This window comes from Lepidochelys olivacea, assembly GCF_965140295.1.
Source record: "Lepidochelys olivacea isolate rLepOli2 genome assembly, chromosome: 2".
NCBI lineage: Eukaryota > Metazoa > Chordata > Testudines > Cheloniidae > Lepidochelys > Lepidochelys olivacea.
The window spans coordinates 197624485-197637934 of NC_140412.1; the positions used below are offsets into that span (position 1 = coordinate 197624485).

Consider the following 13450-nt stretch of genomic DNA (forward strand, 5'->3'; position numbering starts at 1 on the left):
AGTCCTGTTAGTCTTCTACAGAATACCTTCTCCTGCAACAGAACTCCCACTCAAACTCCCCTGTTTACAAGTCTGTTTGCTGGCTCCTGTGCTGTTGAGTGGTTCCGTACACTTCTAATCAATACAAAGAGTGCATGGGTGGTTGGGTTAGTATCTAAATTCCAAGAGTTGTAAATCACCTGAAACCACACATGATCTTATGTGCGTCTTCAACAAGTTTACAAGTAACAGGCATGCTACTTACGTGCTGCATCATGCCTCTAGGACAAGATAACCAGTATAGTTCTAAGGCATGAAGGATGAATGATCCTAGACACAGTGGAGGATTCTGCTCCCTATGTGCACAGAGCAAAATAAGGTTTCATTTCATGTTGAGGATACTTTTAACATTTTTAATTGCTAGAAATAAAAGAATCTCTAAACAGGTCATGCTGGTGGGGGAGTGGCACTATGTAAAAGAAAGCACAGAATCAAATGAAGTAAAAATCTTAAATGAACCAAACTATACTGGAGTGTCTATGGATAGTAATCCCAGGCTCTAATAAGAATATAGCAATAGAGATATATTACTGACCATGATGGTGATAGTGACTGTGAAATGCTCAGGGAGATTACAGAGGCTATTAAAATAAACTTAATAATAAAAATGAAAGACTCCATAATAATGGGGGATTTCAGCTATCCCCATATTGACTGGGTACCTGTCACCTAAGGACAGGATGCAGAGAGAAAGTTTCTTGACACTTAAATGACTGCTTCTTAGAGCAGCTAGTCCTGGAACCCACAAGAGGAGAGGCAATTCTTGATTTAGTCCTAAGTGGAGCAAAGGATCTGGTCCCAGAGGTGAATATAGCTGACCACTTGGTAATAGTTGCCATAATATAATTAAATTTGACATCTCTCTGGTGGGGAAAACACCACAGCAGCGTTTAATTTCAGAAAGGGGAACTACACAAAAGTGAGGAAGCTAGTTAAATAGAAATTAAAAGGTACAGCACAAAAAGTGAAAACCCTGCAAGCTGCATGGAAACTTTTTAAAGATACCATGATAGAGGCTCAACTTAAATGTATAACCTGAATTAAAAAAACATAATTAGAGAACCAAAGAAATGTCACTGTACTAAAAGTAAAAGAAGCAGTGAGAGGCAAAACGGCATCCTTTAAAAAGTGGAAGTTAAATCCTAATAAGGAAAATAGAAAGGAGCATAAACTCTGGCAAGTGAAATGTAAAAATATAATTAGGAAGGCCAAAAAAGAGTTTGAACAGCTAGCCAAAGACTCAAAAAGTAATAGCAAAAGTACATCAGAAGCAGGAAGCCTGCTAAACAACCAGTGGGGCCACTGGACGATCATCAGAATGGCCATGCTGGGTCAGACCAAAGGTCCATCTAGCTCAGTATCCTGTCTTCCGACAGTGGCCAATCCCAGATGTCCCTGAGATGCTAGAGGAGCACTCAAGGACAATAAGGACATTGCAGAGAAACTAAATTAATTCTTTGCATCAGTCTTCATGGCAGAGGATGTGAGGGAGATTCCCAAACCCGAGCCATTCTTTTTAGGTGACAAATCTGAGGAACTGTCCCAGATTGAGATGTCAGAGATGGTTTTGGAACAAATTGATAAACTAAACAGTAATAAGTCACCAGGACCAGATAATATTCACCCAAGAGCTCTGAAGGAACTCAAAATGTGAAATTGCAGAACAGCTAACTGTTGTCGGTAACCTATCATTTAAGTCAGCTTTTGTACTAAATGACTGGAGGATAGCTAATGCGACATTTATTTTTAAAAAGGGCTCCAGGGGTGATCCTGGGAATTACAGGCCAGTAAGCATCACTTCATTACTGGGCAAACTGGTTGAAACTATAGTGAAGAACAAATTTGTCAGACATATAGATGAACATAATTTGTTGGGGAAGAGTCAACACGGTTTTTGTAAAGGAAAATCATGCCTCACCAATCTACTAGAATTCTTTGAGGGGGGTCAACATGCATGTGGATAAGTGAGATCCAGTGGACAGAGTGTACTTATTTTCAGAAAGCCTTTGACAAGATCCATCACCAAAGGCTCTTAAGCCAAGTAAGCTGTCATGGGATAAGAGGGAATATCCTCTCATGGATTGGTAAATGGTTAAAAGATGGGAAACAAAGGGTAGGAATAAATGGTCAGTTTTCAGAATGGAGAGAGGTAAATACTGGTGTCACCCAGAGATCTATACTGGGACCAGAACTATTCAACATATTCATAAATGCTCTGGAAAAGAGGGTAAACAGTGAGGTGGCAAAATTTGCTGATGATACAAAACTACTTAAGATAGTCTGCCTGGGACTTAATTGCGAAGAGCTACAAAAGGCTCTCTCAAAACTGGATGACCGGACAACAAAATGGCAGATAAATGCAAAATACTGATAAATACAAAATAATGCACATTGGAAAACATAATCCCAACTAAAACTATAAAATGATGCGGTCTAAATTAGCTGTTACCAATATAGATCTTGGAATCATTGTGGATAGTTCTCTGAAAACATCCACTCAATGTGCAACGGCAGTCAAAAAAGCGAACCGAATGTTGGGAATCGTTAAGAAAGGGATAAATAAAAACAGAAAATATCATATTGCCTCTATATAAATCCATGGTACACCCACATCTTGAATAATGCATGCAGATGTGGTCACCCCATCTCAAAAACAAAAAAGATATATTGGAACTGGAAAAGGTTCAGAAACGGGCAACAAAAATGATTAGGGGTATGGAACAGCTTCCGTATGAGGAGACTGGGACTTTTCAGCTTGGAAAAGAGACGACTAAGGGGGGCGGGATATGACTGAAGTCCATAAAATCATGACTGGTGTGGAGAAAGTAAATAAGGAAGTGTTTTTTTACTTCTTCTCATAACACGAGAACTAGGGGTCACCGAGTGAAATTAATAGGCAGCAGGTTTAAAACAAACAAAAGGAAGTATTTCTTCATACAACACAGGTCAACCTGTGGAACTCCTTGCCAGAGGATGTTGTGAAAGCCAAGACTATAATAGGGTTCAAAAAGAACTAGTTAAATTCATGGAGGATAGGTCCATCAATGGCTATTAGCTAGGATGGGAAGGGATGGTGTCCCTAGCCTCTGTTTGCCAGAAGCTGGGAAAGAGCGACAGGGAATGGATCACTTTATTACCTGTTCTGTGCATTCCCTCTGGGGCACCTGGCATTGGCCACTGTCAGAAAACAGGATACTGGGCTAGATGGACCTTTGGTCTGACCCAGAATGGCTGTTATGTACATTGCATGCAGAGCAAAGTGTCAAAAGAATGAAGTCCTATATGCATATTTTCCCTTACCTAAACCTTAATCTTTCTTTGCAAATTTTGATGTATTTCATCTGGCCCAGTTATCTTCATCTCTGGACTGAGGGAGGCAAACTGTCCTGCTCACAGCAGGCTCTGTCGCTATATATCTCCTGGCACCCCGGTTAGCTGTCACTTACACTCCCTAGGCAGCCTCCTTTAGGCCAACATTTTTAAGACTGGAGTGTCCCCTTTGACTCTAGGGTTAACCTTAGGAAGATAAACTGTTCTTTACCTGGTTCCATCCAGGATGAAGGAATTCCCTAATAAACAGCTTCCCTGTTGTTTCCTCTAGGATTCTTAACTGTGTCACTGTTTTGCCTTCCCTGCCTGGTTCCTTCAACAGGCCTTTGATTTACCTCTATGCATTCAGGCAGGAAAATATCACAAGTAATCTGAGACATGTAATATTCATAAAAAAACTATACAAAATCCCAGTGTGGAGAATGAGGTAGTTAATATATATAAATCAGATTCAGACATTCCATAAAAGAAAACCACACCACAGGTGTTAATATTGAACAGGTAAACACTTTGACAACCTAAGCTCCGCCACCTTTGGCATATGCCTTCCTTTTAGTCTTTGATTAGATGATCATATAACATACTTTAAATATGACAATGCAGGATTGTCTAGCCCATTAGAATCATCTAATTAAGTATTATAGGAAAGGATAGTACAAAGTAGAATGATACAGAAAAATATGTAACGCAGTGGCAAGAGCAACTGATTTTCTTGCAACAGGGTGAAAAGGCAGGTATGCTCCTTAAAGGACCAGATTTCATGCATATGAAAGGAAGGGAAAGAAAAAAGTAATCACAGAAGTTGAATAGCTTTGCCCAATGCTGCACAAACGTTGTGTGCAGAGAGGTTTATAGCAGCTGTCATTGCAGTTTCTTTGTAGATAGTGATTGAGGACTAAGTGTCACTTCAAACAGAAGAGCCTACTTCCCACCTCTCCTGATCACACTTGTTACATATTACTCCTGGCCTTGACATAAAGCAGGTCTCTGGTGAGCTCTGAGTTGGGCTTGGCCTCCCTTAGAGCTTGAGTTGTCGGAGTCGAGCACAGGGTGCTGGCTACCAGTACCAGCAGCTTGAGAAATGTAAAGCGTTTGTTTGGCTATTCTTGCTTCTGCAGAATAACTAGAATAACTTTAGAAAGACATTTTAGAGAAAATTAAAATATTTTATTTTTTCATGGACAAAGAATTTTTTGGTTCTTTACAATTATAAAATAAAGTAATTGCCCAGTCATACTGTACAGAATACTTCACTCAGTGGTGACAGCAAAACTTCCTTTTCCACAAAGCTACACAGTATAGTAATGTGATATAGAACACTACATATTTTCCCAGCTTTAAATGACAGAAAAAGTGACAGGGAAAACAAGTTTGGGGGAGAGGACTAGGGTGCAAGGTACACTTAATCAAAGGGCACAGGGCTTGATTGTATGCCACAGTAAATATATATCCCCACACCCAAAAATACCCACCCAACAATTTAAGTCCACAACAGCCACGGCCATAGCTGCCCAAATGCCTCTGAATCTGCTCTGGGATAAGATTTCAGCAGCAGCAGCACCACCACCACACACCTGAAAAGCAAGAAAGGGAGAAAAGAAAGTTAGAGACAGATTCCCCTGCTGAGCATAACCTCCGGACTGTTTCCAAAGAATACTTAAGGTCCTCACCACCCCTCAACAATTTACCCTTCTGTGGGAGCAGATCTCCCAATTATCCCCTCCAACCCATGGCCCACTAGACAAAGACAGATTGTCTTGATTTAACTTGTTATCTACAGCCACCAAAGGAATGGCTGGGCTTATCCACAAAAGTCTAAGAGGCAGGTCAAGAAGAGATCAAAGAGGAAATGAAGCAGTGTTGCAATCTATGCTGCATGTGGGGAAGGGCGGGTTCCTGCCTGGGATAGATGGAACAGTATTAAGTTTTTGGACCATATCACTCATGCTGACAGCAGCGCATTGGGCAATGGTAAGACAGCAAGTGAGCATCTGCAATAATACAGTACAGATGAAAGGGCAGAAAGTTTTTAAACAATCACCAATTTTAGGAAATTCCTTACAAGTGAACAATTAAGTGGTGTTCATTTACCAAATACAGTAACAGTTCCACTGTGGTACATGGGAAAAAATAAAGTGACTTTATATGTTTCCAGTGTAGTCTTAACATGTTACTAAGAGAATATTTAAGACACACTCTTCGACTGTCTATTGTGTGTGCAGAATACCTTTAAAATAAAATAGGCTGGTACATTAATAAATATTTGTTTCTTAGTGCCTCTGCTCTAGTTCCTGCCAAGGGGTTCAGACACGTGTGTCTGAATTTTTAGATATTTTTGCAGATGAAGTTGTATATTGTGAGGCTATAAGTTAACATTTCCCTATTCTGAGAATGGGGATGTGGAGATTGTGCTACCTAATCTCTCCCCAACCACCCCAATACATTTGTCTGTTACACCCTCAACAAGCTTGACATATGCTTACTTCTCTCCCTCTCCATAGTACTATGAAGTGAGAGGTTTTAGCAAAGCATTCTTCAGCGACGAGAACTTTAGCTTCAAGCCCAGCTAAGATATGGGTCAGCTCAAGAAGGTGTGGGAGGGAATCTTCAGAGATACTTCCTCAGCACTGTTCAAGGAAATGCTGCTCCTCCTGGCCTACATGCAAGGCTTTAAATGGATCCAGATCTTAATCCTCATTGACACCTCTTCACTTTGGTACAATAAGTTGTCAAAGGTGTAACAATTTACATGACTTTGCTTGACTGTTCCTCAGCTGAAAATTTAGACAAGGAAAATTATTATTCAAAAGAATGCTCCCTTGCTAGATTTAGTTTTTACTCATCACATATCAAGTGGCTGGTTCACATTAACAACTGCGTGTTATCTTTAGCTTCACACTGATTGTGACACTGAGGCCTTGTCTACATATAAAAGTCTGCAGACATAGCTATACCAGCAAACCCTCCTAGTTTAGATACAGCTTATACTGGTCAGAGAAAAAAAGTCTTTCCTGAAATAGCTTACACAAGTTCTGAGTGAAATAAGATGTACCAACAAAAGGACTTCTCACCAGCATTACTTCACCTACACTTCAGCTTTGGCTGGCACAGATAGGTAATTTTAAAAAAATTACACCCCTAATACACTTAGTTATGCCAGCAAAATTTAAACATTAACTAGGTAATCTAGTAATGAGATTTATCTTCAGCATCATATAGATCTATTGAGACTTGAATTTATATGAACAGTATAGTCCTCTCCCTCCTTGGAGCAGTGTGCATTTTTTTCTATTACTAATACTTATATTGGTCTAACTTCCTTAATGCATGCAGGACTTTTCTAGGTCTCCTGTCCACCTGCTGTAAAATGTGGACCTTGGTGGGCAAGTGCTAGACAGCACTACTCATATGACTAAGTTCCCATCAACACAAGTAAAGGTTGCATGACCTGGCCCTGTTTTTAAAAAGTTTCTGTTGCATAGTTCAAATAAAATGCTGTGTGTCAAGTGGACAAAACCCTCCATTTCTGCTGGGCTCACAGGCCCAGCTCACAACCACCTCTCCTGTAATTCCGACCACATACTGTGGTGTTCCTAACAAGTTTCAGTGGTAAATATGACACTACTTAGTTGCGATAGGTTTTTTTTTTTATGTTAGCAATTTCTTTCCTTCATGTTAAGATGCATAATGTAAACTGAATGTTGTGTTTGTCTGAGATGAATACTTCTATTTTGTACATGTTGTTGGGAGGTAAACAAGGCAACAGTCAATAAAGCCAGCTCTTTGCTGAAACTTGTTTTAATTAAGAGAATTTCTTACCATGCTCAATGAAATCCAGAAGATTTCAGTGCAGTTCCCTGAAAAAGAGAAAGCAGCCTTTAAAGCTAGTCTTTAGCTAAATAGAAGTCTAACTGTGAAGAAACTATTACCAGCATAATTCTCCATGTTTAGTTAAATAAATAAATACTTATCTGGTCAATTGTTGCCTGGAATCCTTTTGTGCTTGTATCTCTTGAGTTAGAGGTCATATTTTTAAAAAAGAGTGCACTGGCGATTTGAAATTGGAATCTGAGGACAACCTACAGCTTGACTCTAAGAAGTCTGAATGCACCAACACATTCCAGTGGAGCAGCTGAGGTAAAGTTAAGTTATCAAGTGTGACAAAGCAGTCAACAGCAATCCAAAGTTACATGGAGAGCAAACTAAACAACAGAGTATTTGGCATGTATATCTGACTCATTATAATACACAATGAAAAAATCAGATGTTTGACTAAGCAGCTTTAAAGTTAGATAGTATTTCAATCTAGATGAAATGAAAAATGACTTCTATGGCAAGTGTCTGAATACTAGGATGACCATATTTATACTTAGTTTTCAAAAGGCTGATGAGATCAATATTTACACATGCGCCTTTATGAACCACTCTGTATTATGTAACTAATAAGCCAAATGGGCACCAAAAATGCCAATTTCAAGTAATCGTTTAAGATAGCACAGACTTCCATTCCTTTCATCCTACCCTCTCTTATTCCACTTCTCATCTCTCCTATATGGATTTCCAAACTTTATTCAGACTCTTAATACTTAGATTATGAACACTTCAAGGCAGAGACTGTGTTACATGACCATACACCTAGCTCAATGGGGATATGACTGGGGCCTCACAGATGCTAATTACATTACAAATAATCCTTCTGTCTCACATTATAACCATTAATTGTAACTTTTTCTAAACACTAAAATTGCCACTGTCCAGTCCTTCAAGCCACACACTTACCCTTTACACACAAACTACTGTCCCATCTCTGAACTTTTCTCAAAGTATCAACTCTCATATGAAGTTATCCTTGAGCAGTTTCATCTCAGTCATGGAAGCCACTCCCCTCCACATGATATATTACCTCTGCCTTTGAAGATAGCTCTGCCTTTAAAGATGGCTCTTTCCATCTCATTTTCCTTTCCCTCAGTACAGCCTTTGATATGAACCACGATTCCATCTTCCTACATTAGTTCTATTCTAACTATGGAGGTCTAAGAGGGACATGTCCTTTTCTGGCATAGTTCTTCTCCTATTCTAGCTAAACAGATCTCTGCATAAAGACCCTTTATAGACAGGTCATGTGACTGCTTCCTAGGTCCCCTGCATTTTTTTTAATCTACAGTTATCTTCTCCCACTCATCTTATCATGAATAACTGTATGGGTTGATGTAAAAGATGCACAAGTTTTTCACCAACTGAACAAAGTACCCAGTTTCAGAGACATGTTTCCACAAACCCACGCACTGCCTTTGGAAAAAAAAAAATCAATTAAGCACATCACACCACATATGATGTCCAAGTATTCAAGAGCAGCTCAAAGGCCTCCATTTAGATTTTTTCTGACGTACAGCAAATGAAAGGAAATGAAGTTGGTGAAGACAGGTATGTCCATTATGTTCGCAAATCTAGCCTAACAAATAGTACAAAATGCCCCATGCTACAAAGCAAAGTTTTCATAATTGAGTGCCCTAACATATGGTAAGAATGTACCTAAGTATTTAGGCTCCTAAATAAAAAGAGTAACACCTTTGTTCAGAGGTGCTCAGGACCAATAACCTCTGTTTACCTCAAATGGAGCTACAGATTGCGGAGCGCTTTTGAAAAAGCAACTAAGTCTTATTGGATGCCTACTGTAATTTCAGACACCCAAATTTGTCCTAGTATTTTAGTTAATGTAATGTCTGGCTACTTCACATCCACATCCTGATAGTCAGGAACTCTGAAGTATGGTTAGATACTAAGCAAAGGGAGTACTGCATGTTTAGAATAACAATCCAGCCTCAGCCATGCACAGTTCAGAGAACTATGCTACAACATACAGCCTACAAGCTGCCTTGAAAAAGAGAATTTCCAAACAAACAAACAAAAAACCAAAACAACAACAAAAAAACACAGTCACTCTATCCTAAGTGAGTTGATGGCTGTACATACCCAGCCCATTAATGGTAGAAAATAAACAGCTTAAAAATATATTCACCACTCTTCATACCAGAAGGAAAGGTGTTAGCCCAATAACTCCATCTCTGTGCAATCTTGCGGAAACATTCTAAAAGTTAACCTACAAAACAGAACTGACCACATGTACATCTAACTAGGCAGATAACAGAGAAAGCCTCAGAGCAAGGAGAGTAAAGTCTTTCAAATCCATTTCAGATTGCTTTTTCAGAGGATGGCTGAATCTAAGGATACACAGCCTGAGCTCCAGATCCCAGATTTTGAGATCTAGTCAGTTATGGCACATGTACACTATAGGCGGAAGGTGTAATTCCCAGCACAGGCAAACAGACTTGTGCTAGCTCAGCTTGAGCTAGTGTGCTAAGTACAGCAATGTGGATGTTGTGGCACCAGCAACAGCTTGGGATAACCACCCAAATCAAAGCCTCTCCAACCCAGTGGGGCCAAGCTCAGGCAGCTAGCCTGTGTCACAACCATCACACGGCTATTTTAGTCTACTAGCTTGAGGTGAGCTAGTATGAGTCTGCCTACCACATTGGTAGGACTCATACCTCCCAGCTGTAATGCAAACATACCTCTAGTTTAGCGTCATCCTGGATTAAGGTGACCAGATAGCAAGTGTGAAAAAACTGGAACAGAGGTGGAAGTAATAGGTGCCTATATAAGACAAAGCCCAAATAGGAGGATCGTCCCTATAAAAATCGGAACATTTGGTCACCCTATCCTGGGCTGCTACAAAAGCTGCCATAATGAAGTTAGCAAAAGTAAAATATGCACTGAAAAGCCAGAACTGGAAAGACCAAGAAAGTGAAGGAATGTGTGAGCAACAGCATCTGACCCAACAAAGAATGCTAGAAGGAGCGTAAGAAACATGTGCAGCTAGAAAGAGATAAACAGAGGCCTAAGGCTATGTCTACACTGTACCACTGCAGCTGTGCCCCTGTAAGGTCTCCTATGTAGCTGCTCTACGCCAGTGGGAGAGAGCTCTCCCGGCGGTATAACTGAACCGCCCCCAACCAGCAGTGGTAGCTATGTCAGTAGGAGAGTGTCTCCCCACAACATAGTGCTGTCCACACTGGCGCTTTTGTTGGCAAAACTTATGTTAGTCAGGGGTATGGCACAAATTACTGAAACTCAGAGTCTGAATTCATTACACCTGTAGATTTTTTTTGTAGATAGAAAACTATGTTGATACAAGGGCTTTAACAAATACCAAGGAATCATATACCCAGAGTCTTCAGTCAGCCTTTTTAACCCATAAGCATCCTATCAACCAATTGCTAATTGTTTGGATAAAAACACATGTCTACATTAAGGCTTTCCATGAAGTCAAATTGTCATACTGTTATAACCAACTTTGACACCAGAAAGAGGGAGAAATGTCACAAAAGAAAGACAAGCTACCTAAATGAAATCCTTCTCTGGGAGTTAATAGTAGGGTCATAACCACATCAAGATAAAACTTAAGACTAGTCCTCTTATTATATGTTTTACAGTATTTTCACTCCTTGACACCTAAATAATTCCACAATATCTGGTCACTCCCATGCTCTCAAAATACCAAAAATTCATTATGTTTATCTTGGCAGATTTGGAGGATTAGATATAAATTAAATATTATGATTTTTTAAAAAGCTATACATTATAAACTGGTTTCAGAGTAGCAGCCGTGTTAGTCTGTATTCGCAAAAAGAAAAGGAGTACTAGTGGCACCTTAGAGACTAACCAATTTGTTTACATTATAAACTGGTTTATCAAAACCTCTCTTTCATATAAAAGAATGAAATGTACTCAATCCAGTATCTTTTCACACCTTACTGTCTGAACTCAGGCTGACCTAAAAAACATATGCATTCCTTAATTACCACAAATTTTATTAAGCCACTGAAAACAGACTGCTATGTCAAACACAGTTATCTTCTCGCTGCTTATCATACATCCTGTAAGAGCCATCTTCTATTTTTAAAGACAAAGAAGAGCTCTGTTTTAAAAGGTATTAAAACCTATGTTTAGTGGTTAAAAAAATACAATTTTGTTTAATGTTTTTTCAACAGTGCAAAATGTTGAATTTATCCCAATTGGACAAGCACTAAAAGGGAGCCATGTGACTGAATAACAATTCATGAGTGCTCCTGGTGTACAAGGGAATGAACCCCTTCCTGGGCCCAAAGTCAATAAGAATTTTTCCAGTGATTCTGACGGGAAGTAGGAGCAGGCCCAATAATTAGACGGGTTGGGCTATATAAGTCAGTAAGCAAACATGAGGGGGTTTGTCAACACAGAATATTATATGCAGAGCTGGCAGTGTGGCCTAAGTTTGCCCAACACTTGCCACTATAAAACCCTGTTTTCAGTTGCTTTCATGACTTCACCAAATATTAACCATTCAAGCTGAAATTCTACATGCTGAATGTCTGCCTCAGGCAGAATTGTTTTGGAAAATTTCAGCTAAAACAGTTTACCATTCCCAAGAACGAGACTAGGGAAAAAACACCTTGTTTTGTCCATGTGAAATTCTGGAAACCTTTTATTTTAAAAGCTGTAGCATCCCCATGCTTTAGAGCAGAGGCTTGAAATTTGGTGGGGGTGTAGGGTTACCATACGTCCATATTTTCCCAGATATGTCCAGCTTTTTAGTTCTTAAATCGCTGTCCAGGAGGAATTTTTAAATATCTAAAAACATCCGGGAAAATAGGGACACATGGTAACCCTAGATGGGAGCTGCCGGACCACGGAGCGGGGCTTGCAGGCACCTGCAGCGCGCAGAGATCCCTCCACCCCCACCCCGTGACCTGACCCAACCCTACCCTAGGAGCCAGATGGACCTGTCGGATACTTCCCGGGAGCCGCTCCAGGTAAGCGCAGCCGGGACTCCCCACCTCGTCCCCCGGCAGGTCCCTCTGACTCAGGTCGGGTCAGGGAGATGCAGACTGCTCTCTACATGCTGCCGGTGCCTGCAAGCCCCGCTCCGTGGCTCCAGCAGCTCCCATTGGCGCTTTTCCCAGCCACTGAAAGCCACGGAGCTCACGCTTGTGGCGGGCGCAGCACATGGAAACCCCTCGGCTGCCCCTGATCCTAGGAGCCGAGGGACCTGCGGCAGGAGGGGTGAGTAGGCGAGCAGGTGGTGGTGGTGAAGAGGCGAGGGAGCCAGTGGCTGGCAGGTGGGCGAGGAGGCAAGTGGTGGGCAGGGCGGGTGAAGAGGCGACCGAGCCAGCAGCGGGCAGGTGGGGAGGGTGAGGCGGCGGGTGGCGAGTCAGCAGCAGGTAGGGGTTCTCGGGGCGGCCCTGGGGGTTTCTGGCATGGGAATGAGGAGGTGAGTGGCAGGTGGGGGACTGAGGAGGGACGCAGCAAGCCAGCGGCGGGCCAGGGGGTGAGGAGGGGTACGGTGGCGGGGCTGAGTAGGAAGGGGGTGGGACCTGGGGCAGAGTGGGGGGGAGGCGTGTGGGTGGACTGTGGGCAGGGCTGTCAGCACCCCAATGTGGAGTGTCTTCTTTTTTGAATGTTCAAATCTGGTAACCCTACTGAGGTGTGGGTCAGCTATGTGTCAGGAAATTGCCTTTTACTGTCTTTGCAAAAAAAAATTGGCCAATGGGGGAGGGAGATCAGTTCACACATGCTGAGTAGAGACTTTGATTTTAGCAACTAAATTCCCTAAAGATTCCACCCGGATTGGGCATGCTCCACCTTGAGGCTGAGCAGGACTTCCACCTTAATTGCAGCTCTGGGCAGAGAGCTTGCCTTTCCTGTGCTCTCAGTGATCCCACCAAGAATTATTTTAAAAAGAGCATTAAGACAGGAAACAGCAGAATGCCTGTGCAACTTTCATTCGGCTCCCTGTGTGTATACATTTAAGACCGTATCATAAGTACATGACCACATACTATTTTTCCCACAGGATCCTTCCCTCATTCATCACACATGTTGAATGGTGCTCACCTAATGAGCAGTCTTTTGTTTTACCATCATTAGTCAATGTGGGGCCTTATTTACTTCAGACTGTTTGAACCCTGCCCTAAAGACACAATTACTGATTTCCTCATGGACTTTTTTATGAAACTAATCACTAAAGCATCTGAGTACACAA

The 13450-nt window shown here is 41.3% G+C and overlaps 1 protein-coding gene across 3 annotated transcripts in view; it reads right to left on the reverse strand.

Annotated features, from left to right (window-relative positions):
- Positions 1-13450, reverse strand: part of LOC311515951 (uncharacterized protein) — a 411106-nt gene that overhangs the window by 284327 nt on the left and 113329 nt on the right. Inside the window, exons 2-4 of one of the 3 annotated variants that reach the window (XR_014710271.1) lie at positions 7189-7226; positions 5853-6143; positions 4555-4943 (exon numbers count right to left, since the gene is read on the reverse strand). The exons of 1 other annotated variant lie outside the window; for it this stretch is intronic. The gene's annotated coding sequence lies outside the window, so the exon portion shown is untranslated. Of the gene's footprint in view, positions 1-4554; positions 4944-5852; positions 6144-7188; positions 7227-13450 lie in introns of those variants that run through there. One more of the 3 variants, XR_014710270.1, reaches the window with a different exon arrangement.